This window comes from Mobula hypostoma, chromosome 5 (genome assembly GCF_963921235.1).
Source record: "Mobula hypostoma chromosome 5, sMobHyp1.1, whole genome shotgun sequence".
Lineage (NCBI taxonomy): Eukaryota > Metazoa > Chordata > Chondrichthyes > Myliobatiformes > Myliobatidae > Mobula > Mobula hypostoma.
In genome coordinates, this window is record NC_086101.1 from 129165078 (window position 1) to 129188583 (window position 23506).

A 23506-nucleotide genomic window follows, 5' to 3' on the forward strand; every position below is an offset into this window, starting at 1 on the left:
CTATAGTGTGCTTTGAGCAAAGTCTAAGAGTCCAGTGGATTAGCAGGAGATGATGTGATCGTTGTAATCAATTATGAGGCATTGATGCTCAAATGATTAAGTAATTTATTTCTTAATTTAAGTCTGCATTATCTCAGGTGCCCCCCTTGCTACTGAGCACCCCCCCCACCACACCTTTATCTTTATCACATCCTTAGACATTCCCAGTGCTCCCAGGGCTGTGATATCACCTACTTTGGGAACCACTGATCTAGAAAGTAGCTTGCAGGAAGATTTGCCTGATGTAATTTTCTGTCCTAATACCTTTCGACATCCCTGTCTGTTTCCTCGGCCCAGGTTTACTATACTTATGTTAATCTGATCGACAGTAAACATTCAAATGCTAAATGAATTCTCAATCAAAACCTACACTTTGTCTAATCTCCTGGGTCCATGTGCAAACTGAAGCAGCTAAGCACACAAAGGGCAAAATAAATACATCGCCAGATACTATACACAGTAGGGGGAAAATTCTTTTTATCTCATGCTCAAGAAATGGATTGAAAGAGCAAAATCTTAGTTGTTACAATTTAACTAGTGAAAGCCAACAGCAGCCAGTGCTTAGGTGCTGGTGAACCTCTTGTAGCAGAGAATATCAGATGGAATGTGCACCGAGTGCAATGTTTCAAAGAAGGCGGATATCCTGTCCTTTAAATAATGCCGATGACTGTAGAAGAGATTAACTGCATAATATCGGCACAAGATTTACTCTTGAACGTTCTGCTTTGGTTGCAGCTGATAGAAGATGGTCCCTATTCTGAGAGTACTGAAGATCAAATGATTCAATAATGGTCTCGAATTGCAGTGGTATGTACTGTATCTTTATTCTAGTCTCATTCTGCTTCATTGTGCTTATTACGTTAATCCTGATACCTTTTACGTGCTCCGTTACAACCTATAATTGTTTTCTCTATCTGAGACAGTGCTTGATATTTAGTCAATCAAACAACCTAGAGCTGTGTATCTTTTAATGAAACCTGTTAAGATACCTTTCTGCTGAATCAAAGAGAACACAGAGATCCAACATATGATTCCTCCATGTGTTGAATGAGCTAATCTGACTGGGAGAGACTGCTGCTATAGCTGATTAACTGGGAAGGCCAATAATGGGGAGAAGTGTGCTGGTGAGGAGGCCATAATATCAGTTGATATTTCTCTTCCTTGATGTCTATCCTGTCCAGTCAAATAAAGTCAGCATGTCTCCCTGTGATAGCCTTTCATGATCAATAAGTTCTTATGCCCATAGAAAAAAAAACACAGAAAATAGGTGCAGGAGTAAGCCATTCGGCCCTTCGAGCCAGCACCACCATTCCATAGAACCATAGAACCATAGAAACTACAGCACAGAAACAGGCCCTTTGGCCCTTCTTGGCTGTGCCGAACCATTTTCTGCCCAGTCCCACTGACCTGCACACGGACCATATCCCTCCATACACCTCCCATCCATGTATCTGTCCAATTTATTCTTAAATGTTAAAAAAGAACCTGCATTTACCACCTCATCTGGCAGCTCATTCCATACTCCCACCACTCTCTGTGTGAAGAAGCCCCCCCCTAATGTTCCCTTCAAACTTCTCCCCCCTCACCCTTAACCCATGTCCTCTGGTTTTTTTCTCCCCTTGCCTCAGTGGAAAAAGCCTGCTTGCATTCACTCTATCTATACCCATCATAATTTTATATACCTCTATCAAATCTCCCCTCATTCTTCTACGCTCCAGGGAATAAAGTCCTAACCTATTCAACCTTTCTCTGTAACTGAGTTTCTCAAGTCCCGGCAACATCCTTGTAAACCTTCTCTGCACTCTTTCAACCTTATTTATATCCTTCCTGTAATTTGGTGACCAAAACTGAACACAATACTCCAGATTCGGCCTCACCAATGCCTTATACAACCTTATCATAACATTCCAGCTCTTATACTCAATACTTCGATTAATAAAGGCCAATGTACCAAAAGCTCTCTTTACGACCCTATCTACCTGTGACGACACTTTTAGGGAATTTTGTATCTATTCCCAGCTCCCTCTGTTCCACTGCACTCCTCAGTGCCTTACCATTAACCCTGTATGTTCTACCTTGGTTTGTCCTTCCAACGTGCAATACCTCACACTTGTCAGTATTAAACTCCATCTGCCATTTTTCAGCCCATTTTTCCAGCTGGTCCAAGTCCCTCTGCAGGCTCTGAGAACCTTCCTCACTGTCTACTACACCTCCAATCTTTGTATCATCAGCAAACTTGCTGATCCAATTTACCACATTATCATCCAGATCATTGATATAGATGACAAATAACAATGGACCCAGCACTGATCCCTGTGACACACCACTAGTCACAGGCCTCCACTCAGAGAAGCAATTTTCTACCACCACTCTCTGGCTTCTTCCATCGAGCCAATGTCCAATCCAATTTACCACCTCTCCATGTATACCTAGCGAATGAATTTTCCTAACTAACCTCCCATGCGGGACCTTGTCAAAGGCCTTACTGAAGTCCATGTAGACAATATCCACTGCCTTCCATTCATCCACTTTCCTGGTAACCTCCTCGAAAAACTCCAACAGATTGGTCAAACATGACCTACCACGCACAAAGCCATGTTGACTCTCCCTAATAAGCCCCTGTCTATCCAAATGCTTGTAGATTCTGTCTCTTAGTACTCCCTCCAATAACTTACCTACTACTGACATTAAACTCACCGGCCTATAATTTCCAGGATTACTTTTCGATCCTTTTTTAAACAACGGAACAACATGAGCCACTCTCCAATCCTCCGGCACTTCACCCGTAGACAGCGACATTTTAAATATTTCTGCCAGGAGCCCCCGCAATTTCAACACTAGTCTCCTTCAAGGTCCAAGGGAACACCCTGTCAGGTCCCGGGGATTTATCCACTTTAATTTTCCTCAAGACAGCAAGCACCTCCTCCTTTTCAATCTGTACAGTTGCCATGGTCTCACTACTTGATTCCCTCAATTCCATAGATTTCATGCCAGCTTCCTTAGTAAATACAGACGCAAAAAACCTATTTAAGATCTCCCCCATTTCCTTTGGTTCCGCACAAAGCCGTCCACTCTGATCTTCAAGAGGACCAATTTTATCCCTTACAATCCTTTTGCTCTTAATATACTTGTAAAAGCTCTTTGGATTATCCTTCACTTTGACTGCCAAGGCAACCTCATGTCTTCTTTTTGCCCTCCTGATTTCTTTCTTAAGTATTTTCTTGTACTTCTTATACTCCTCAAGCACCTGATTTACTCCCTGTTTCCTATACATTTCATACAACTCCCTCTTCTTCTTTATCAGAGTTGCAATATCCCTTGAGAACCAAGGTTCCTTATTCCTATTCAATTTGCCTTTAATCCTGACAGGAACATACAAACTCTGCACTCTCAAAATTTCCCCTTTGAAAGCTTCCCACCTACCAATCACATCTTTGCCAGAGAACAACCTGACCCAATCCACGTTTTTTAGATCCTTTCTCATTTCTTCAAATTTGGCCGCCTTCCAGTTCAGAACCTCAACCCTAGGACCAGATCTATCCTTGTCCATGATCAAATTGAAACTAATGGCGTTATGATCACTGGAACCAAAGTGCTCCCCTACACAGATTTCCGTCACTTGCCCTAATTCGTTTCCTAACAGGAGATCCAATATTGCACCCCCTCTAGTTGGTCCCTCTATATACTGACTTAGAAAACTTTCCTGAACACATTTTACAAACTCTAAACCATCTAGACCCCTAACAGTATGGGAGTCCCAATCAATGTATGGAAAATTAAAATCCCCTACTACCACAACTTTATGTTTCCTGCAGTTGTCTGCTATCTCTCTGCAGATTTGCTCTTCCAAGTCTCGTTGACTATTGGGTGGTCTGTAATACAATCCCACTAATGTGGCCATATCTTTCCTGTTTCTCAACTCCACCCATAAGGACTCAGTAGACAAGCCCTCTAATCTGTCCTGCCTGAGCACTGCTGTATTATTTTCCCTAACAAGCAATGCTACTCCCCCACCTTTCATTCCTCTGCCTCGATCACATCTGAAACATCGGAACCCTGGAATACTAAGCTGCCAGTTCTGCCCCTCCTGTAGCCAAGTTTCACTAATTGCTACAACATCATAATTCCACGTGTCAATCCACGCCCTCAAGTCATCTGCCTTCCCCGCAATACTCCTAGCATTGAAATATATACACCTCAGAAGATTTTTACCACCACTCACAACCTTTCTATCAGCGGATTTGCTTAAACTTTCAATATCATTTATTTTCACCCCAGCCACACTGTCAGCTCTGGCACTCTGGTTCCCATCTCCCTGCAAATCTAGTTTAAAGCCTCCCCAATAGCACTAACAAACCTCCCTGAAAGGATATTGGTCCCCCTGTGGTTCAAGTGTAACCCGTCTCTCTTGTACAGGTCCCACCTGCCCCAGAAGAGGTCCCAATGATCCTGAAATCTGAAACCCTGCCCCTTACGCCAGTTCCTCAGCCACTTGTTCCTCCTCCAGAGCATCCTATTCCTACCCTCACTGGCACCTAGCACAGGTAGCAATCCTGAGATTACCACCCTTTCACCAGCCCAAGCTTCCCTTTCACAATGGTCTGTCAGACAAAGAAGGATAAGTTTCTGGTACCCTGTCTTGCAGTTTAATACAACCAGTGGGAAAAAAATATAGTAACTGGGTCTTTGAGTATTTGATGGCAATAGCAACTGCTTATGCTACCAAAGCAGCTTTGTTCTTCAATGAGTTGCCGTGATTATTTGGAGTAAATTATCATCGACGTTTGGAGCTGTTACCCACATCATTCAGCCGTCATGTCAATTTACAACAAATCGATTCAGTGATTCTTCTTTCTTGAACAATAAGTCTTTCAACCAAGGTGCCTGTAAGATGTCAAGAGAATTCTTTTTAAGTATTTTTGCAGCAGCAAAACAAGACAAATAAGAAATGTTCATTAATTTTTTTAATAAATGTATCTTATTTTATTGATTTAATTTCTAATGTCAGTCAATTATTTTTGTTCTTCAAGTTGTCTGAGCTACAATTCATTGTTACTACATAATCAATATTTCATATTGCAATGGTGTTCTATCACCATTACACCAATAAAACAGAAGCAATTCAATGACTCCCAAAATGATTAGTTTTCTGAAATGCCTGAAAAGTAGTTTAGACGGCAGATCTAACTTATGTGGGAAATTCAATTGAAGGACAGGTTTAAGCACCTTTTACAGATCTGATAATGTTTAATTTAAATCAACAATATCATGAAAGAACAATAGCAATATTATTGAATGCTGTTGTGTCGAAAGTGTTTGAGAAACTATGTTTTGCTTCCACTGGGGTTCCCAGCCTTTTTTATGTCATTGACTATCATTAACTGACGGGTCCACAGACCCTAGGTTGAGAACCCCTTTGCTAGTGGTTTCTATGAATATAGCAGATCATTATTAATAACTAAGAATTTGGTAATACAGTATATATCAGTGAAGGGCACGTTCCTAGTTTTGAATGGACTCGTCTAACTTGGACTATGTTATCAACCTCTCCATCCTGAATTACCTCCACCAATTTCCCCTTATACGCCACTGACTGACTTATGGGAGTGAATAATCTCTACTGGTGTAGTAGAAAATTGGAGGGAAATTTTCATTCTAAAGGAGGAATTTTTACATGCGACTCAGCTGCTGGCCAGCTGCTTTACTGTTGTTGTAAATATTGGAGAGGTGGATTGTGTAGGTTAGAAGTGAATTGTATTGTGAAGTTTCTATTTTTTTGTGTGGTTGTCTCATTTAGTTATTTATTTTGCTGTTTTTTTTAATATTTTATTAACCCCTGTGTATTATAGACATGTCTGATGGTCCAATTGTCTTAGTGATTTCACTACACTACTGCCACAAAAAAGTCCGTCCTTGTAATGATAGTGACTTATCAATGAGTTTTACACGGACTGGAGATCCAAGTTGTCCTATTCCATTGTGCCTCGTCTGTGGCAAACAACTTACACATGCAGCAATGGCTCCATCAAAATTGAAAAGACATTTAACTACAGTCACAGCCGTATGGCATGCAAAAGTGCATATTATTTTATTGGCTATTGGAATCTCAAAGCAAACAGAATAAAGCCTTTTCAAGCACAGTCAATAAAAAGATTTAGGAATCAAGTTACTTAGTAACAGAACTCATTACCCAGATAGGAAACATCACACAGCTGGTGAGAGCCTAAAAATACCAGCATTTAAAATTATAGTGGGTAAAGTGTTGGGACAAAATGCAGTACGAGAAAGTGAAAAGGTTTCACTCTCAAACAGTATGATAAGTCAATGTATTGATGACATGTCACATGTTGCTGAAGAGGTTTTATGTGATAAACTGAAAAACAACAGCTTCTCTATCCAAGTTGATGAATCAGCAGATTTCACCATTAATGTTATGTAGGAAGCATTTGTGCGATTTGTAAATAATGGTGAAACTGAAGAAAACATTTTTCTGTTGCAAAGAGCTGCCCGAAAACAAGCAAAGACCAAGATACATTTAGTGTGCTGTCTTCAATCTGGAAACAAAAGATCTGTCTCGGAGGAACTGTGTAGGCAACTGTGTTCTTTTGGCTTATGGTTTTTAGCAACTTTATTATTCAGCATTGTCAATAAATTTTCATGTCATAAATAGCATTAAATTAAGTTAAGTTTACAACCTTTATTTAAATTAAATCTACCACACCTACCTTTAGAAAAATTAATCCATTCTGGTTTAAGCCAGTTATTTAATAGAAATCTATTAGGTTTGCATAATGAGTTTTTAAAATTTATGAAAGGGAATGAAAGAGATTAGTTTTAAGAAAGTTAAGCTAAGTTTAGCTACCTATTTTTTTCAGGGAAGTTTGGCTAAAAATTTATTCTCTATTCAAAAGAACACTGACAATTATTTTTGGATTATATCTACAACTTACTGATTATACTAATATAGCAAGAGCTGCAGATACAATAACTTTTACGCAGGAATCCCTTGAGACCTGAAAACTATTTCAAGGGTTCCTCCAGACAAAAAGTTTGAGAAAGGCTGGTTTAGAGTATTAGGAACCAGGAGTTATGGCCAAAGGTTCAAACTTCTACTATTTTCAACTGGAGCAAAGGGTAATTTCTTCATTTGTTGAGTTGTGAATCTTTGGAACTTTTTTTATTCTTAAGGACTACTGAAACTCAATTATTCAGTTTGTGACTGATAATTTTTGAGGCTTTAAGCAACTCAGATGATATGGAGTTCAAGCTGGAATGCTGATTTGTGATCAAGGATCATTTATGATTTGCTGAATGCTTCAATAGACTCAAGCGGGTGTGAGGCCTTTTCCTGCTTTTTCCTATTTCCTTCTGTGTAAGATTGCTGGGATGCTGCCAAATTGATTAAGAGTCAGTATTTATCACATTCCACTGCTGGCAGGATTATATATCACTATAAAACAGTGCTGCTTGAATATATTACTCTGTGGCAGTATTTTCATTTCATATCAGATTCTAACACCGTTGTCAGCTTACTTCGTACTCTGATAGCACTGTCAACATGAGTATCTGTTGGACTGACATTGCTAGCATTTCTTTAATCCAAAAGGCATTTTTGTATCCATCATATTCTCATAACACTGATGACATTTATCACACCCTAGCGACATTGCAAATATGCAAGATAAAATGTTAAATCTGACAGGAGATAGCCTATATAATTGCACATATTTTAGATTCTGATTTCTTTACTGCTACTGATGTCATTCAAGTCATGTGTTGCCTTATGATATCTTGCCGGCGAACATTTCTTTCAAAGCAACACCATGAAACACCACTCCACATTCACTTTATTTTTAGTATTGTCATTATTACTTCATACTATTATCAATATTTACTGCTATGCTGCAATGGAAATGGAAGTACTACTGTGTTGGAGTTTCATTCAAAGGAACTTTAAACTATTGTTTCACCTCTTCTCTTAGGTCAGGGGTTCCCAACCTGGGGTCCGTGAACTCAGTTAATGGTAGGGGGTACATGGCATAATGAAGATTGGAAGTTCTGTCTTATGTGGATGGGAGACACCGCACAGCAGATGGAGTGCTCCCTCTAAACTCACCTGGTAAATATTCCATAACCTGCCATCTGACTGCTGAGAAACCCCAGTGTTTCTGGATCAGCAGGTATTAATTGCATTGAATTATGCTGCAATAATCATGATAATTTGAGTGAAATGTATGCAAAAATTGGTTTTTGTAAATGGTTTAATTGTTTCGTTTAACAGAATGACCTGCTCCACACAGTGGCCTTAGTATTGGTGCCCTCCTTTAATACACCAGGTCTGTGATACCTGGGTTCCCTTTAATACTGGGGCCAAGTACCTGTGTTCCCTTTAGCACAGTAGAGCCCTGGTATCTATATTCCCTCTGACATATTGTGGCCCAGGTACCTGCATTCCTTTTAGCAGAGTGGGACCCTGGTACTCATGATGCCTTTTATACACAAAGGCACCAGTATTTACATTCTCTTTAAAACACTGGAGCTTTGATGTCATTGTTCCCTTTAATAGCCCAGGGCCCTGTTTCCATACTTTTTTTCACACAACAGGCCCCTAGATCCCACACTCCCTTTCATTCACTATTTTCCTTTTGTGCCCAAGTTCCTGCTTTCCCTTTAAACTCACTTGGGCACTATTTTCCATGCTCACTGGGGCCTTGATTTCTTTGCTGTCTCTAAACTCACGTGGTTCTCTTTCAACATCCTCTCTTTAAACTTACCAGACTCACTGAAAAATTTATTCTTCAGCGTTGTGAATTAAAACTGTGGTGGAATATTTATGGAGATTATGTAACCCCTGCAAGTCAGATTAATGGAGTTTAATTGTACACCTAGAATGGCTGGAAGATTTTACAAATGTCCTCACCCGTTTTCATTACTCAGTCAACAACAAACATAGCATAAAACACTTCCTAATGGTTTTATCCATCATTCTGCTGAACTTCAAAAGCAACAGAAATCCCAAGGTTAAGAAAGCACCATGTAAATAAACCCACTCTGACTTTTTACTGCTTCTTACCTGCCGGTCACCTCCCCTTGGGTCTCCTCCTCCTTCTCTTTCTCCTATGGTCCACTCTCCTCTGCTATCAGATTCCTTCTCCTCCAGCCCTTAACCTCTCCCACTCACCTGGCACCTCCCCCTACCTTCTTACTCTGACCCCTTCCCCCTTCCTTGTCAGAGCTGAAGAAGGGTCTCAGCCTGAAACATCGACTGTTTATTCATTTCTGTAGATGCTGCCTGGCCTGCTGAGTTCCTCCAGCATTCTGTGTGTGTGTTGCTTTGGATTTCCTGCATCCACAGATTTCCTTGTGTTTATATAAGTATAAATCTTCCTTTTCCTATCAATATATACTATTCTCTTTATTTATCCCTTGCAATTAACTTTGCAATTTTCAAACAGAATAAGTAACATTAATGTGTTTATAGCATTCAAACAATATTACCACCTTATAAAATTGTAATTTTGATTGTCGATATTTATTGCTGTTAGAGCAAGTACTGATATCACAATCCAATGCCATTGATCTAATGTATTACACAGTGAATTTACTTTCTAATTTCTTTGGAGTAACACAATAAGTTCATTGCCAAATTATATTACATTTGACTGCTTTGCCAATACGTCTTAAAAGCATTGCCAGTAAGAATTACATCCAGTAATATTTTGCTAATATACACATTTAATAAAATAATCAACTTCCATTCCAACATTCCAACATCACTGGAGATATTGGAATGGAATTGCCAGTAGTTGCTCCACAGTATTGCTAAGTATATCACAGTTCAAAGCTAATCTGCATTGACTTAGCTGGGATCATGTAGAACATTGTTAAGTGCACTCCGATCAGCCTTTTTGCCAACTGCTCAGCAAGTGGAACTTCAGTCAGACTGCAGTCCGCATTCAGTTGAATGTGCAGGTTCAAAAAAACACCTCAATACTGTACTGTGATGTTCCTCTTATATGAAAACGAGCCACCCTAGATGGGTTCTGGAGGGTTTGAGTTTGCATCATACACTGGGGTGCTCTCTTCAGTTACCTGATGAGGTAACTGTAGCCTTTGGCACAGAGCAGATGTCATCAAGTGGTGCCCACTACAGTCAGGTGTTACCACTACAGTCTCCAGTTGGAGGGTCAGCAGGGATGGACTAGTCACTGCCCATCCGTTCCAAACTTCCAGCTCAACTCCTCTCACCTGCTCCATATCCAGCAGGAGGCTCTTCTTGCTTCTTCCCCATCCTGGAAGCTGCTTGGTTCTTGCTCTTTTCACCAAGGCCCAGCGCAGACAGCAACTCCTTGCCAATTTGCTGGGAAACCTGTACAGCCAGTCTCTGTGGGGAACAGCTACATCTGCCATCCTTCGTCCTTGCACCCCTGGACTAAGGACTGGTTCTTCAGGGTCTTCCTCTCATGCATCTCCTCGCATCCTTCCTCCCATGGTACAGTAAGCTCGACCAGGATGATTTTCTTGTCTTTGATAGACCACAGTACGATGTCTGGTCAAAGTTTGGTTTGCCCCACCTTCGGGAACAGCAACTTCCTCTCCACATTGACCCTAATCTCCTGTGATTTGGCAGTTTGCAACATATTGGATTTAGGCCCCTTGATATAACTGGTGTGGCCCTCTGCTTGATGAAAAGGACTGCCCTATTTACATCCCTCCCAGCTAGTCACTTTTTACACCTCTCCCACTCCAGCGTGTCTGTAAGGGACAGCAGGACCTTGATGTGGAGACGCCTATACTGTCCTTGTGTTAAAGCTGATTTGCACCCTGATGGTATGTGAGCCATTAAACCCTGCTGCCCTCAAAGCTTGCTGTTCAGGTCCTCTCCCAGACCCCATGTGTGCTGCTGTAATGGTATAGGGAGAGTCTCATACTTGAACCGCAGGAGGAAAGAAATGCAGAAGGGCTCCAGTCTCCAAAGTAATCCTGTGCTTGGGAAGCTCCCATTTCGCCTAGGCGCCTTGTAACCCCAACTCCACTGCCTTCGATACTCGCCTTTCGTCTTGGCAGTTCCGTACCTCTGCCTAGATTATGTCATGCTTGTCCCTTGCACTTGTATTCCCCCTTCATTGGAAGTGTGCAGAGCCAAGGCCTTGCCATCCCAGTTGCAGGGAGCTCACTGCCTGGTCTATGGCTGAGTTTGCGGCCCACTTTCAGCCCGATCTTGTTGTGACTCCTGCTGGATTTATCAGCTTGTCTTCGAAGCACCTCAGTGTTAACACAACACTACACTTTACCATCTTGAACTCCTCCACCACCAATGACAATGGGAAGTGTAGCTGGCCTGATCTTATGTAGAGCCCCACTGAAGAAAAATTTTAGTAGAATCCCCAGCCACCTCCGCAGGTGCTTGCTGACTTTCCTGTCATGGGGAACTCGCACACCGTGAAAACCCAGTCTTGGTAGAAGACTATGTTGGTACAGCCATGTCTTAAATTTACTAGGGAGTCCAGTTTTGTCAATCTTCTTCAGCCACTCTTCAGTCTGCTTTACGGTATTGTCAGTAGAGTTATTGATACCAATAATTATCAATTTTAGCAAGTTACTGTGACCTAGAACATAACTGCCTAAAGAGATAGTGAATGCACATTCAAAGCTCTGGATTTCAACAAGACCATAAGACATAGCAGCAAAATCAAGCCACTCAGCCCATTGAGCCTGATCTACATTAAATCATGGCTCATTTTCCCTTGCAAACCCTAATCTCCTGCCTTCTCTCCATAACTTCAGGCACCATTACTAATCAAGATCCTATCAACTTTTGCTTTAAATATACCCAACAACTTAACCTCCAATGACAACATCTGTACATATGAATTTCACAGATTCACCACCCCCTGGATAAATAAAACTCCTCCTCTTTTCTAAAGGAATGCCTTATCTTCAGCCTGCGCACTCTGGTCCTAGACTCTCTACTTCATCTAGGCCTTTCAATATATAGTAGATATCAATGAGATTCCCCCTCCTTCTTCTAAATTTCAGCAAGTACAGGTCCAGAACTATCAAAACCTCAACATACATTAACCCTTTCCTTCCTGGGATCACCCTAATAAACCTCCTCTAGACACTGTCCATTGCAAACACATCCTTCCTGCTAGGCTTAACATTGCTTTCAATACTCCAAATATGGTCTGACTAATGCCTTATAAAGCTTCATCATTACATTTTTGCTTTTTTATTATAATCTTCTTGAAATGAATGGTAATATTGCATTTGCTTTCCTTAGCACTGACTCAACTTGCAAGTTAAACTTTATCAAATCCTGAACTAGGTATCATAAATCTCTTGGTACTTCTAATTTCTGAATTCCTCTCCACCCAATTTAGAAAATAGATTATGCTTTTATTCCTTCCACTAAAGTGTACAATCATACACTTTCCTACCCTGTATTCCACCTGCCATTTCTTTACCCATTCTCTCAACTTGCTGAAGTAATTCTGCACTTACTGTTTCCTCAACACTACCTGCCACTCCATCTGTCTTTATGAACTTGGCCACAAAACCATCAATTTTGCCAACTAGGTTGTTAACTGTTAACATGGAAAGCAGCAGACCCATCAATGATCTCTGCAGATCACCACAAGTCACCAGCAGCCAACCAGAGAAAGCACCCTTTATTCCCATTTTTTACCTCCTGACTATCAGCCAATCCTCATTCCATGCCAGTATACCACGGGCTCTTCTTTTTTGTTTACCTCTGTCATGTGTAACATCTTGTCAAAGACCTGAAAATCCAAGTAAATAACATCCACTGACTTTCCTTTGTCCTTTGTCCAGTTACTTCATCAATGAAATTCCAACAGACTTGTCAGGCAAATTTCTCCTTATGGAAACTCTGTTGAATGCTGTCTATTTTATAGCACATCTCCAAGTACCCCAAAACTTCATCCTTAATAACAGACTCTAACATCTTACCAGCCACTGAAGTTAGGCTAATTGGTCTATAATTTCCTGTTTTAGCCTCACTCCCTTCTTAAAGAGTGGAGTGACATTTGCATTGTTCCAGTCCTTTGAAACCATTCCAGAGTCTAGTGATTCTTGAAAGATCACTACTAATTCCTTCTAATCACTACCAATCTCTTCAGCTACTTCTTTCAGAATCCTGCTGTGTAGTCCATCTGGTCCAGATTACTAATCTACCTTCAGACCTCTCAGCATCTTCTATTTGGTCATAGAGACTACACTCCTTTCTGCTCCTGGCACTCTTGAATTTCTACCATGTTGCTGGTGTCTTCCACAGTGAAGAATGACACCAAATGATTATTCAGTTTGTACACCATTTCCTTGTTCCAGATTATTACCTCTCTAGTCTCATTTTCATGCATTTTGATGTCCGCTCTTGCCTCTCTTTTTTGCGCCACTCAACATCCATCATTCATCCTTTAAAATGCTTCTAGCAACTCCAAGCTAATTTCATCTTCCCTAACATGGACCAATGATAACTTTTACAGTCATAAATTCACAGCAAGGTACAGCACAGAAACAGGCACTTTGACCCCATCTAGTCTGTGCCAAACCTTTTAAACTGCCTATTCCCATCAACCTGCATTGGGACTATAGCCCTCCATCCATAGCATACCATCTATATACCTATCCAACCTATCCATTGGAATCAAGTTTGGATACACCACTTGTGCTGGTAGCTCATTCCGCACTCTCACGACCCTCATGTTCCCCTTAAACTTTTCATCTTTCATCCTTAACCCATGACCTCTGGTTGTAGTGCACCCAATCTCAATGGAAAAAGCCAACTTGCATTTACCCTATCTATACCTCTCATAATTTTGTTTACCTCTATCAAACCTCACGTCAGTCTTCTGTGTTCCAAAGAATAAAGTCCTAACTTATTCAATCTTTCCTTATAACACAGGTCCTCCAGACTCAGCAACATCCTTGTAAATTGTCTTTGAACTCTTTCAACCTTATTTATATCTTTCCTGTAAGTTTTGTTTGATGACTCACTTCTGATGCATGTTGAGATGTTTTGATGTGATGGCAATGCTATATAAATTCAAGCTGTTTTTGTCATTCTTCATTATTACACTGAAACAATTGTAGCGGATTCCAGTCACACTGTCAGATGATGAGAGGAAAAGAAAGATTATGGAAAGCAAAGCACTAAATGCTGGGTGTCTGACTTAAAAAAAACAAAGGATGGTACAACTACTCAACAGGTCAAGAAGCATCGGAAATCATTAACAATGAGGAACATTGACGAAAGAGTGCAGTTTCCATTTAAAAGCAAAGTTTTAGCTTAGCTCCAGTCTAAGTTGAAAAGCTGTCAGGGGAAGAGGGGTAGTGTCCTATTGTAGTTTCTTGAAGCATAGTTAATGAGTCATGTTTCAAATGTGTGAAAGTAATCAATGGAAAAGTTTAATCATTTTAATTGACCATCAAGTTGATGGTGGGATTTGAACAGCTGGAGCACAAGGGTAGAAAGAACTCCACTGCATGGGGCAGATTGAAAGATCCAATTTGTTATAGTTTACATTGGTCTGTTATCTAATGAAGATCTGACACCTTTTGGAAGTACAGTAAAGGAAGGAAGATCTTTCTTGCCAGCATAAAGAGATTAAGTGTTTTTGGCATGAGGTGAAGAACATAATTTCACACTTGTGCTTAAAACTGCAATGTCAAGTTGTATCTGCAAAAGAATGACAGTCAATTAATATTCTGACCCATCCTTCAACAGTGATGCTGGTAACAGACTTCCTTCCACTTCTGACCATACTGAAGCCGTATTTGAGTCCTGTGATGGAGATGGGGTTGGAGGGAAATTGGAGCATCTAAGGGACCATAATTGTGAGACTGAAAAAATAATTTGTTGCATGAGAAGCCACTTGCTGGGGCTTCTCCTTTATATCTAATAGTAAATCCTTTGAAATATGAACAACATTAAACTCACCTATCTTACGGTGGCTCCAATATTGCATGCCACGTAATAGACTGGACAAAAACTGCATCAAGGGCCCAACACTTGACCCTGTGCTCAGGATGTGAAATAAGTTAACACACTGAAAGGTCCTTTTGCATGAAGTGCTCACCAACTGAGGTAAAGCCATGCAGTCTTCCATTGTCATTGCTTATCACCCATCCACCCCACCCTCATTAGATGCAGGCTCACGAATATCAGAGATGGAAAGAAAGTTGATACAATGAATAGGGCAGCAGGGCTGCTTCTATAATAGACAATTTCAAGCTCCCCATTCTTACAAAGCAATATTCTTAGAACCAAATAATTATGGAGTCTACAGATGGAAATAGGTCCCTCTGCCTAAGAAAATAACTCTGATAATAATTCCATTCTTTCTTGCATTTGCATCAACTCCCTCCTTCAAGTTTACCCATCTGCCACCTACACATGGGGCAACTTACTGTAATCAATTAAATGACCAACCAGTAAATCTTTGGCAAGTGGAAGGAAATCATAGCACCCCTGGAGAATGTGCAGACATCAATCAGAATGCAGCCATCGTGAACATCAAACCCAGGTCTCTTGAACTGTGAAGTAGTAACATTAAAAACTATGTCATTGTACGGCCTTGATGTTACTGACAACCAATCTGGCCACCGAGACAGCGATCTAGCTTACACATTGAGCCAGTCGCATTGACACAGAAGAAAGGCAGAGTCTTCTAGTAGCCTTTGTGAATGGTAAAGTGTGAGAAATGAAAATATTTCAGTTACATATCTGTGTTTGTGATTGTTTTGGGTATTCTATTACCTGGGCTTCCTCTCTAATTAATGCAAATTTAACTAAAGCAGCAAGTGATTCCAAGCTGAACTAAATTGCTTTATGCAACACTCTCAAAACGCTTGAGGATCTCAGCAGGCTAGGCAACATCTCTGGAAGAGAGGAAAGAGTTGACGTTTTGGGCCGAAATCCTTCATCAGAACTGGAAGACTTAAACATCTTCAGGGTAGGCATCCCCCAGCCCAAAGTGTTGACTGTTAACTCTTTTCCATAGATACCGCCTGGCCTGCTGAGTTCCTCCAGCGTTTTGTATGTGTTCCTTGGATTTCCAGCCTCTGTTGATTTTCTCATGTTTGTAAATTGCTTGATGAACTGAAAATGAGAAATTAAGAGCAATTAGTAAAACCTCTATAGTAATCACTGAAATAGATTGATCTACACCCAATCAGAATGAGGAGGGAGGTGATTTCATTGAGATGTACAAGATTATCAAATAAATTGAGAGAGTAGATGTTGAAGTTGAGAATCAATTACAGGCTGGAGTGAAGACAGAGAAAGAAAAGAGAGGAAGATGGAAGGAAGGAAATGGTGTTTAACTATCAGCCCATGTAAATCAGCAAGAACAAGGGTGAAAAGTTAGAACAGGGTCCATAGTATTTTGGATGTCCTCAAAAAGGTAAAAGGACAAAGGCTGGGCGGGATTCTACTGGATAAGTGATGTTTTGTTTCAAGGACAAAAAGATTTTCAGCAGCTTTTGAGAAGAGGTGTAAGGACAGTCTGAGTGTGTCAATGAATTGTGGTCCCAACCTTATCCAAGTGTCAAAGATGACATCAATGCTAAGACCAGCTTTAGAATATTACCAGAGGAGGAGCTCGTCATGGACAACAAAGCTAAACCAAGGCCCAGTCTTCTCGATATTGAGTTGGAGGATTTTTTTTTGTTTATTTGGAAATGGAGATAGTGGTTCAGTCTAGAGAAATACATACACTCATCCTGTGTGCAGAAGGCAGTAATGTGTTTAGGGATGTTGTTATTACTAATAGAATGCAAGTTCTTCTCTTCATCTCCATCTTGTTTTATGGCAGTTGGCACCCAGCCTGATGGTGCATTATCGCCACCTTCTGCTCCGGAGTATGCAATAGACTTACATTCTAAATCCCTTCACCCAATCGCACACACACACATACCCTAACCTACAGTTTATCCTCCCATCTTTGGCCATCCTAGTACCCTATTCCTGCTTATGCATCATATCCTATAAAAAACCCCAGTATCCCTTAAGAAAGCTAAAAACCCTGACCTGTGCTCTCTCACCCATGCCCAGCATCCCTTTTAATGTGAATTCCTGCACCCCCAATTACCTTAGATTAATTCTTATCATCTCCCTCTGTATCCCATATTTCCTGCAACTCAGAACTACATGTTCTACTGACTCCTCTTCCTGACATTCCTCACACAATCCTGTCTGGTGTTTCCCTATCATTTTCAATGTTTTATTTAATGCATAGTGCCTCAACCTTAACCTAGTTCACACAGTTTCCTCTCTTCTGTATCCACTACCTACACTAGTACCAGCAACACCCTTTTGTATTTGATATAAATGCCTCCCTTTCCCCTCCCTGTCCCATTTTAGAATGCAGGTTAATGAGAAGTAGGAGGGATCTGTGATAGATTGTTGAGATTCTTCCTATTGCTCATGGGCATGTATTTCTTATTACTGTTTGAGTGCAATTACTGGAACTGATTCTGAACTGAGAAGAGTGGAAGCAGCTAAGTGTGGCTTCATCATCATGGGAAAGTTTCTAAATCAAGATATCTTCTTTCTCTGTACCATGTCTCAGAGAGTGAGAGTTAATTCTTTCTAGTTAGAAGCATATAGAAAGTATTAGATTCAGCAATATGTTGTTCTGGTTATGTGGATGTAAGCACAAAGATTTGCTGAACTTGATTGGTCCTATCTGACCATTTGCAGTTATTGATATGTCAGGAATGTGCGCTGTGAGCCTGTTTTGCCTAGGACAAGGTGGTTAAATGGAAGTTCCTAAAGCATTTGATATGCCCTCTTGTTTTTATTTTACAACTGAAATGTTTCTATTTGGGAGAGATTAAAAACAAAAATGGATCATACAACAGAGAGACTGAAAGAAAAGCTCACATTTACCTGGTTCCAGCAATGGTTTCTGTGCTTTGCAAAGCACTACATTATTAATGAATAGCTGCTACTGTCAAGAGGAAAATGGTGCTGCCAATGTAAGCACGATAAAATATAATGTGGCAAGAGATACAGAATGTGGAGACAAATGTAGATCTGCATTTTAATTTTAATATAAAAGTTATTGCAAAACACATACAAAATATGGATAAGCATTGGATGTGTTACATGTCATTGACTTTCTATTATTGTCCCACATGATGCTCTAGAAGAATAACAGAAGCTGTTGTCCATTAGCCACACGGAGATATGTGGGAGTTATGTTCTCACTAACAGCATCCTTCATCTTTTGATTTTGCTTTAAAGAGGCTTTATCCCATTCTGAGTTTAAACACTGCAATTCTTTACAGTTTTTCATCCTACAGCTTTTTTTTGTCATAATCAGTGTTTAACAGCATAGAAATATGTGCACAGGTGGCATTCTGTCTTTCTACAGTATAATAATCTCATTTAATTGCGATCAAGTTGTCTGCATGGAGAGTAAAATGCAAAGGACAGATGTGCCATCTGGTACACTTGCTATCATTGCACTGTAGGGGAAAAGACCAGCTTCTGTCTGTGTCGGCAAACTGATTCAAAACACCTGCTGAATTATGATTGACAGACGGAAGCTATATTCTAAACACACACACACACACACACACACACACACACACACACACACACACTACATTATCAATGTTCTTTTGAGTTTGAAATTGTTGCATTGCTTCCAGTTCAGTCAGGCATCCTTCACTGAACCAAAGTGATCTTTGCCATTTATGAAGCCAGTTGATTTCTTGTGCCTCTTAAGTGGATCTGACACCATTTTTGCCTATTAATGTTGAATTGTGTGATGTTTTCTGATGTAGAGTGAAGCTCAGGTAACGGGTTTACAACTTGCCGAAAATTGGCATTCATCATAAATGGATTCTGTTGCATTTAAATTCACCTAAAAGGAGAAAGTCAGAACTCAAGTTTCAATTGAAGCTCAAGGCTCTCTGACGGTGGTGTCTGAAAAGAGGATGCTGTCCAAGTTGCATGCCACCTTAGACAATGTCTCCCATCCACTACATAATGTACTGGTTGGGCACAGGAGTACATTCAGCCAGAGACTCATTCCACCGAGATGCAACACAGAGCGTCATAGGAAGTCATTCCTGTCTGTGGCCATCAAACTTTACAACACCTCCCCTGGAGGGTCAGACACCCTGAGCCAATAGGCTGGTCCTGGACTTATTTCCTGGCATAATTTACATATTACTATTTAACTATTTATGGTTTTATTACTATTTAATTATTTATGGTGCACCTGTAATGAAAACCAATTTCCCCCGGGATCAATAAAATATGACTATGACTATGACTAATTTTTTTCAGCAAAGAGTCCTTTGGGAAAAAGTTCACATAAGTTTGCTGGTCTTAATTAAGCATGGAGTGTCCACTACCTTTGAATTATAAGTTTGATAAGTTAATTAATTCTCAGGATTAAATCTCATCTCCCCTCAATAACATCTTGTCCAGAATCTACAGTATGTATTCACTAAATTGTAATTATCCCCACTCTTAGGTAAGGAGCAGCGAGAGTGTCTGATGCTAATCTCCATTTTGAAGGAAAGGAGAATTTTCCATTGTCCTTGGCTTGAGAAATTTGTTTGCTTTGGCCTCTGGGCACAGCGACCTCTACCAAAACTGAAAGAGATGTGAAAGGTATATAAATACTATTTTCATTCAAAGAAAGGAAACTTAGCAAGAAACTTTTCCAGATCTCCTGTTTAATTAAGAGGCTTGATTTACTGAGGCTTACCTCCAGTCCATAATTTCTTGCTTCCTATATGATTTAGAGCTATGGAGATACACAACACAGAAGCAGGCTCCTCAGCTCATGCTGACTATCTAGCAACCATTTATATCAATCCTATACTCTTCCCATCTTATTCTCCATCTATTTACCACCACCCATCTGCACATTTGGAGCAATCTATAGTGGCCAGTTAACCTATCAACACACGTGGAGGGAAACCAGAGAACCAATGCAGTCACAATATCAGGAGCAAACCCAAGGCATAGAAGCTATGAGACATCAGCTCTGCTAGCTGAGGCCCTAATCTTTGCTCCATCTTTTAACTGACTGATTTTTCCCTTTTTCTTGATTATAATCATCCAACTGAGTTTAAGTACTTTTTTGTACAAATTTAATAACACTTCCTTGCTTTTGTAATTAGGACCACTTGTGTAACTGAGCAGCAAAAAAGTAAGGATTCTCGTTTGAAAAGCATGTGGATTTTTAATTGCTCTCAAACAATCTTTCCAACATTGAAAATTTAATTTGAAAGTTTAGTATCTCAGTCATTCAAATTTTAATTGTTACTCATCTTCCTTGCTCTTTTCTCTCTCTCTTAATTCCACAATTCTCCCTCTTGATTTTGATTTTTCTTCATGATTTGGCATTGAATTAAACATTTCAACCTGCAGTCCTTTGTGTAGAGCCTGCTTGGTGAAAATGTTTGTTTGGTCAGATTTGCTGAACACATAATCTTGATAAAGGTGGATTTGTCAGCACGGGTGATCCCATGTATCTATAAACATTTTTGTGTGACGTGGGGCTGACTTGTCTTGTCATGTATATGGCACATCCCTTACTGGTGGCGTGGAACTGTACTAATGGAACAGACCTTTCGCTGTCCCATTTTTATTTAGTGACCCACATCCATTTATCCTTATAACTGCTGCTTTATCCGTTATGATGCTCCCCACGTCACATTTCAAATACATCTCATCTGTTCTGTGTGTGTCTCTGTGTCCTTTTCCTGGAGTTCCTTTGGTACAACCCCATGTCACATTTTCAAACAGATCACATCTGTTTTGAGTGTCACTGTGTCTTTTACCTGGAGTTCCTTTGTTACGCTGCAGTTGACAACAGATTCGAATCATACAAGAGCACAAACTCTGCATTCACACATTCAGCGAGACCAGCAGAAGGCTACAATAATGCTCACTTTGATACTGGTAAAATTCCCTCCTCAAAAGGAATACTTGTTTACAATCTTACCCTGCCTTGGTAAATGTGTGGGAGTAGATAGTCCAACCCTCATGTCCATATGCACGGTAGGTGGGACCAAAACTTCACAGGTATTCCCTTGTTTTTCAAAAATATGGCATGCTCATCACACATTCGGTCAAATAATGAAAACTGACACTGGCTTCAGAAGATGTCTGCACATTGTACTCAGTATTTGAAATTCTCAAAGTGGATTACCATGTGAAACCTATTCCTGCATGCACTCAGTCAAATTGTTTGAGAAGAGATTTGGACTGGTGCATGGATAGGAAAAGAATTTGGAGGAATGTGGGACAAATGAGGGCAAATGGGACTAACTCATATGGACCATTTAGTCGGCATGTACGATTGGGCCAAAGAACCTATTTCCATACTGTACTACTCAAACTTCTGTGTCTTTGAACTAGCTCTGTCCCATCTTACACACACTACAGGAGCACTTTTACTCCCTCGCTACCTGCAAGGCTAACAAGCAGCCATTTCTGTTCACTCGCTGATGACAGAAAATCCAGGCTAATAACATTGCAATCACTGGTTTGAACTGCCTGTGAAAGCTTAGCCTGCTGAGACTGCTTTATTGTGTAACTAGCTGGCAAAAAAAAGAGAAAAGCAATACCTTCATGGGCCCAATGGAAAACCATTAATTTTTGTCTCTTAACCTGCTAGTGATTCCTTGTCTGTTCAAACTTTATTCAGAATAAATGCAAGCATGCATTCCAGCAGGTATTTTATTAGGTCAGGCTTGGTTAAGACCATATGGAGGGAAGGGGAACTGATCTTCTGTATGGGAGGTAATACTCTATACAGTACCTGTCTTTTTGAATTAAAAATTTTTTTGAAAATGTTGTAATTTAGTAAATGCCAACCAAGAATGAATTTTCGATCATTTTAGACCATAAGACTATTTGGCCTTTCAAGTCTGCTTCACCATTTAATCATAGCTGATCCAATTTTCCTCCAGTATTCCAATATTACCATCTTCTGTTTAGAAATAACCCTAAAATCTGCTCCAGTTTAGCAGTTAGACCCTTTGGGTACAGAACATTGGGAAGCTTGTTCATACCTTTGTGACACCAGAGAGTTTACAGTAGGTGCATAGCTGAATGTCAGCTCCTATGCATTTAAATTAATATTGTAAAATATATATTGCCCACTGTCATATCAAAGGAGTCAGCATTTCACACCAGGTCGATTCATGTCAACTTTGTGTCTTTCGCCTATGCCTTGTCCTTGTGAGAAATAATGCTATAATATACCACAGGGTAATACAGCCAGAAATTAACCTGTCACACTCACCTGTTAAATGTCAAAAATGAATTGAGTTCTGCATTATTACGATAGTTTTGTCCCCTCGATGGATATGCTGAATCTAGTATAGCAGTGCCCTTATTCTGACAGTCTCTGCTCTAAGAATAGAAACATTTTTTTCTGAAGTACCAGGTGAGAAGCTGCCTTGTATGGCACCTGGATAAACTGGCATTTATCATGTCCAGTTTCTGGGAGGAATGCTGTCCTACTATTATTTAATGAAGAAAATAGACACTTTGAGTAGTCACATGTTAAGGTCTTCAAAATTATGAGAAAGATTTGATATGATAGAAGCAGATGAAATGGTGTTGAGATTTGTATTGGTGCATGAAGGAAGCTGCTTGCTGTTTCTATCCTGCCCTTTTGTCCACCTCTCCCTCATTCTCTGTCTCTCCACCTGAGTCTCCATTCCTCTGTCCTCTCTCCACTCCCCTGTCTGGTTCCCACTTTTCCCTCGCAGTGCTTCTCATGCAGACTCTCACTTACACCCTTTTTTTCCACTCTCTCCTAGCTGTCACTCTCTCACTTTTCCCACTCTTCCTTCCGTCCAAAGTGCAAAGTACATATATGTCACCATATACTACCTTGAGATTCATTTCCCTGTAGGCATTCGCAGTAAAACAAAGGGATGCCATAGAACCAATGAAAATCTACGCACATAGACTGATAGACAACCAATGTGCAAAATAAAACTGTGCAAGTACAAAAGAAGCAAATAGTAATAATAATAATAATAATAATAATAATAAATGTTTAATGATAACTCGTCGAGCCCTTGAAAGTGTAATCAGTTTCGTGGTGAATTGAGTGAAGTTATTCATGCTGGTTCTGGGGCCTGATGGTTGAAGGGTAATTATTTTCCTTAACCAGATGGTTCACAACACACTTCCTCACAGACTACTCTACATAGCAGAACTGAACAGCAAAAATGACTGGAACACTTTGTCTTGCAGGTTGTAATGTATAAAGCATACATAGTGATATAGCAAGGGGGTAGATAAAAGACAACCTGACCCTATTTTTCTGAAAGAAACTGTTACTTGGTCCTTTGTTGATGGTGGGAACATAATGTAAACAAATGTCTGCGATTTCCACATTATAATAGCATCTACGAAATTGTTTCATCTGTTTTAATTTCTGATTTAAGGGGCTTT

At 40.1% G+C, this 23506-nt stretch overlaps 1 protein-coding gene across 1 annotated transcript in view; it reads left to right on the forward strand.

Moving 5' to 3' along the window:
* The window catches only part of lingo2 (leucine rich repeat and Ig domain containing 2), a 798988-nt gene that overhangs the window by 366755 nt on the left and 408727 nt on the right, over positions 1–23506 (forward strand). Inside the window, exon 2 of the mRNA XM_063047646.1 lies at positions 775–846. The gene's annotated coding sequence lies outside the window, so the exon portion shown is untranslated. The remainder of the gene's footprint in view (positions 1–774; positions 847–23506) is intronic.